The sequence below is a fragment of the Apodemus sylvaticus genome, chromosome 5, assembly GCF_947179515.1.
Source record: "Apodemus sylvaticus chromosome 5, mApoSyl1.1, whole genome shotgun sequence".
Taxonomy (NCBI): Eukaryota; Metazoa; Chordata; class Mammalia; order Rodentia; family Muridae; genus Apodemus; species Apodemus sylvaticus.
Genome location: NC_067476.1, coordinates 148,942,294 through 148,948,293, shown reverse-complemented (window position 1 = coordinate 148,948,293; position 6,000 = coordinate 148,942,294).

The following is a 6,000-nucleotide window of genomic DNA, read 5'->3' as shown; positions in this document are numbered from 1 at the left end:
TCCAGAGGTATTGTGTGTTGTTTCTCAAACAAGCTGTTTAAAACGGGACTGCTAAGCACTTGATGAGTGTGTGTGTTGTACTTGAAACTGGTGTGTTGCTCCATTTCTGGTTATGTGTCTGATGTTTTTCTTTCAGTCAGTTGTAGTTTAGGTCTTAAGCCACTCAATGTGTTTTAGATGTTATCTCTCACCCTAAAATCCCTGGAGGATTTCATATGTAAACTGATAAGCACTTTTGGTGAGTCATTGTAAAGTCCTCTCCAAAGTTTGGTTAAATGGCTCAAACTCACATTAACTAGAAGGATGAATTCTTTCCTTTTCCAGGTGATTTGGTCCCCCCCCCCTTTTTTTTTCCTTCCTTCCTTCCCTGAGGTAGTGTGTTCCTATGTAGCCCTGGCCTGGTATTCCCTCTGTAGACCATGCTGGTCTTGAACTCAGATCTGTCTGCCTCTGCCTCATAAGTGCTGGGACTAAAGGCTTGTGCCACAATACCTGGCCTGCTTTTACATTTTATATGTGCCTTGTAGCTTCTGTTTTAATTCACATTATGCACAACTAAAATTACAAAAATGTTTAGCCATGAAAGATACCAGGAAGTTTGTTTCATTCAGTTAGCAGGGTAAGTCTTCACTGTTCACAAAAGTACCTCATTGGCCTTAGAGTTGACTCAAGACTGGATCTGGGTTTTACATAGGAGTCCTTTTCACTTGGAAGTGAGAAACAGTTTTACTAGAAAAGTCTAAAACCTAAGCTTTGGGAGACAGCTGCTAGCTTAGTATGCATCTGGTAAGGAGAAGGCTCTTGTTAGAGTGAGGAGCAAGATGTCACCGTGGCACTGGTGGTGACAGGATGTGGACTTTCATCTTAAGGCAGCTTTTCCAGGATAGGACGAGGAGAATAGGATTGTTTGCTTTGCATATCTCTAATGTTTGACTTCATAGACATCTACATGTATTTTCCAGGAGATCACAAGTTAGGTGATCACCAGTAAGTCATGTACCTCTTAGCTAGGGACCATTCATATTCCTAAAGGTCCAAACTCCAGGATACCCAGACTACACAGAGCCACTTAGGGTATTTTTGGTTGTAAAGATGCCATTCCAACAGGTAGTGTTTTTGTCTTGTCTTTTTTTTTTTTTTTTTCCTTGAGACAGGGTTTCTCTGTGTAGCCTTGGCTGTCCTGGAACTCACTCTGTAGACCTGGCTGGCCTCGAACTCAGAAATCTGCCTGCCTCTGCCTCCCAGAGTGCTTGAATTACAGGCGTGCACCACCACCGCCTGACAGTCCTAAGTCTCTTAAAATTGTTTTGTTTTATAAAGGACAAAGTCCCAGTGACCTAATAACTTCTTGAAGGGGTCAGATCCGAGCATAGACATTGCAGATTTGTGGGAATAAGCTGTAAATTATTTGTATTCCTCAAACTCATCCTCAAACTTTTTGGGTGTGGTCTCATAACACTCAGGAGGCAGAAACAGGAGTAGTTTGAGTTCAAGTCCAGCCTAGGTTATATGCCAAGATCCTGTTGTCTCAAACATTGCATATTGGGGTTTAAAAATTAAACTGCACATCCAATTGGACAAATTTCATATTCCTGGGATCATTGACTTGTGGATGTGACTTGATCTTTGCCAAGGGGCCTAGAAATCATGGGGGTGTGGATTTCATAAGTCCTCAAAAGTAGGTTCTGTAATGATATAAGGCCTTGGGTGCATATTCTGAAGAATGACTCCTAGTTTTCACATGCTTCTATTTTGATACTTCTTAACCAATTGGTCACTGGGATGTATTTCTTGGTAGCAGGTGCTGGGAATACAACAGTGAGCAGAACAAAGTTCTGCTCTGTGGGGGAAAGGGGATCATAGTGGGTATGGATTAGGAAAAGAGAACAGGTCAAGGGAAGTGGGATTTCTATTGCATTTAAGGCAGAAGCTTCTGTGGTAAAGTGACATTGGCTCTGAAGGAGTCAGTGGGAGCTGTGTGGACAATTAAGAAAGTACCCTTGGGGGCTGGAGAGATGGCTCAGAGGTTAAGAGCATTGACTGCTCTTCCAGAGGTCCTGAGTTCAAATCCCAGCAAACACATGGTGGCTCACAGCCATCCCTAATGAGATCTGATGCCCTATTCTGGTGTTTCTGAATACAACTATAGTGTGCTTATATAAAAATAAATCTTAAAGTACCCTTGACCAGCAGAATCACTAGAATCTAAAGCCGTGAGGTCAGAGGTGCAGGGTGGGGTCAATTTGTGAATAATCAATGGGTAGTTTGGCTCCTAGTGAGTGAGGTTGTGGTTTGCTGGGTGTGTGAAGGGTGAAGACATGAAGAGAGAAGTTTGAAGCCAATCTCACACTGTTTCCCTGGATAGCCTAGGTTCACTCCTGCCTTAGCCTTCAAATGCTGGGGTTACAGGCATCTGGTATGGAGACCCGAACACTGGCTACTGAGTGGATTATTGAGAAGTTTGTAGCCTTTGGTGGCTGGAAAGCCAGCAGTGCGGGAGCTATGTCTTGGAATTGTTTTACAGGTAGAACAGAAGAGAGACCTAATTTAGGGTGTAGGAAAATAGGAATGAAGACTGTTCTGACAGCTTTTAAGTAGTTAAGAGCTGGTGCAGATTTGGTAGGGGGAATTGGGGATTTGGTTTTCCTGTCTGAAATGTATATTAGATGTGTAGGGCAATTGAGTGAATCCTTGCATTAGTTACTCAAGTCAGGAGAGGCACAGCTGGTGAGCTAAACAGGAGCTATAAGTGTGGATTTTTAAGAAATGATGCTAATATATTTCGGTAGAAGAAATAAAGGAGTATGTGTGTGAATGCTGGGCTTTCTGTTCATTGGGGGGGAGGGGCTGAAACTGCTAGAAATACCTATTTGAACTAAACAATTTACTTTAGAAAAAGTAGATTGTTTTTAAAGCTGTAAGAGAATAATACCTAGGCAGTGACTATACAGAAGTTAGAGGAACAGGCATCTGGCATAGGGTAAAGGAGCTAGCCACTAAGGCTAATGACCTTAGTTACGTCCTTGGGACCCATATGATGGAAGAGAACCACCTCCTGAAAGCCGCCCTCTGGCCTCCATGTGCTATGTGTCCTACACCCGTACACACACAAATAGATGTAATTTAAAAATTGGCAAAGGGGCTAGAGAAATGGCTCAGCTATTAAGAGCACTGACTACTCTTGCAGAGGTCCTGAGTTCAGTCCTCTGCAACCACATGGTGGCTCACAACCATCTGGGAAGGAATCTGATGCCCTCTTCCAGTGTGTCTGAAGACAATGATAGTATGTATGTATGCTCGCCTACATAAAATAAATCTTTTTTTAAAAATTGACTAAAGAGATGGGTTCAGAGATTTAGCCAAGTAGTAAAACTCACACATAGGAGTGTGCACATACAAACACACAAGTAAGTGCTAGGCACAATGATGGACAACTGTGCTCTGCTACTTAGGAATTTGAGCCCAGGAATTCAGGGACCAGCCAGAGAAATATTGTGCAAGGCACCAGCCTGAACAATATTGTGCAACTTGTCTCAAAAACCAGGATTAAGTTCCAGGACACCCAAGGTACAGTAGTTGGAATGGGCAGGAGCCTGCGAGGCAGTGGGCTTCCCAAAGAGGAAAACTCAAAAGTCAACTGAAAAAGCAGTTTTAACAAGGTCTCAGCTGCAAACATGAAGAATCTTACAGAGGAGCATCGGCAGCGGGCCTGGATGGACCACTGTGGAACACAAACACATACTGTTTCTATATTAGAACAAGGATAATCCTGGCTTTGCACACATATCTGGGAAGTGTGTGGACCCACTCAGGATACAAAAAGGTTCTTAGGAAGATGGGCCTTCTCTCTCCAGGCCTTCAGAAGTCCAGTGCCCCTCTTCTCTTTGCAGGTTCCCTCCATCCTGGGCTCCCTGGGAAGGAAGTAGAGAAAAGGAGTGAGTGCCTTTGACAATAGAGAACCAGACTGTAGCAAAAATCTTGGCAAGAAATAGATTTTTTCCCTACAAAGATTTAGTTTATGTGTCAATGTTTTGTCTGAATCTTTATGTGTACCACATTCATACAGTGAGTGCCTAAGGGCATCAGATCCTTTGGAACTGGAGTTACAGAGACGGTTGTGAGCTACATCGGTAGTAGCACCCAAATCTAGGTTATTTGCAAGAGCAGCAATTGCTTTGAACCTCTGAGCCATCTTTCCAACGCCATACATCTTTAAAAACAGTTTAAATTCATTAAAAGAGCTTAGTAAACTTTTTGAAGAACTTTGTTTTCCTAAGGAAAGGCAGTTGTAATATGCACATAGCCACAAGAGGGCACACTTTCCTCAAATTTCACAGGATTAGAATGAGTGGGAAAGGGGTTGGGCTCAGCCCTGGCCATACAGGAAGGCCAGTGACAGATTCTGAAATCTGAATTTTGTGTTTTACAAAATCAAAGTGCTCCTTTATTACTGATCTGCTCTATCTGTAGACGAACCACAGGGCCGAGTGAAAAGGTGAGTCCTTCAATGTCAGGTATTTAGTATTTAGTCTTTCTTTGGTGACTCTCTTATTAATTACAATGGTCTGAAAAGCATTTTGTTGTGTGAGAGTAGTAATAATAGCCAGTATTGTTTAAGTGTTTAATGCCTTCAAAATATGAACCTTATTTATTTAATACTTGAGACTATTTTGCCTAGCTGCATATCTATCTGTGCACTGTGTGCTTTCCTGGTGCCCATAGAGCCTAGAAGATGGGCTTGGATCCCTGGAGTTACAGATGGTGTGGATGCTGAGAACCAAATGTGGGTCCGTGGCAAGAGCAACAAGTGTTCATAGCCACTGAGCCACCTGTCCAGGCCCTGAGTATGAACCTCTTCAGCAGAGACTCTTGTAACTCTTCCCCTGGTCACTTCAAGAGGTTGTGATTATCCCTAATACAAATATCAATCTCAGGCAACTTCTGGAGAACAGGACCTTGGTTTAGAGAGATTTGGCAATCAGTCCAAAGTTGTAAGCTAGCTCATCTGGGCACCACTTCGAGGTGTTTTTGTTTGTTTTTATTCTTCTGATGGTGGAGATTGAACTCAGGACCTCGCATTACCATACAAGCATATAGCCACTAAGCTCTGTCCCCAGCACTCTTCCGTTTTCATTTTGAGGTAGGTCACATTAGGTGGCTTGGAACTCATTCATTATAGAGCCCAGTAGGTTTGAGCTTTAAATCTTCCGATCTTGGCATTCCAGGTTTCTAAGTACCTGGAGCTCTACCACTAGGCACAGCTCAGAACTGGGATGTGAACACACATCTAACTTTCAAACCTGCTGCTTGTATAAAGTAAACATGCAAACCTATAGATGTCATCAAGAAACCTTTCAAAAATTCGCAATGGGCCTGGTGAGATGGCCGTTGTTACCAAGCCTGATGGCCTGAGTTTGACCCCTGAGACTCACAAGATGGAAGGACAAAATGGATTCCCTCAAGTTGTCATCTGACCTCCATATATGCTCTCTCTCTCTTTCTCTCTCTCTCTCTCTCTCTCTCTCTCTCTCTCTCTCTCACACACACACACACACATACACACACACACACACACACACACACACACACACACACACTGGGGAGCAGGATATGGAATAAATAAGGGACTGGAGAGAGCTCTGTGCTTAAGAAGGCGTACTGTTCTTGCCAAGGACTCTAGTTAAGTTCCCAGCATCCACACCAGGTAGTTCACAATCATGTAATTCCTAGTTTTAGAGGATCCAGCCTTCCAGGCCACCTGTACTCACATACACATATTTTTTTAAAAAAAAAGTACACCTTTGGCCAGGCGGTGGTGGCGCATGCCTGTAATCCCAGCACTCTGGGAGACAGAGGCAGGAGGATTTCTGAGTTCGAGGCCAGCCTGGTCTACAGAGTGAGTTCCAGGACAGCCAGGGCTACACAGAGAAACCCTGTCTCGACAAAAACCAAATCCAAAAAAAAAAAAAAAAAAAAAAAGTACACCTTTTAAAAATGAAT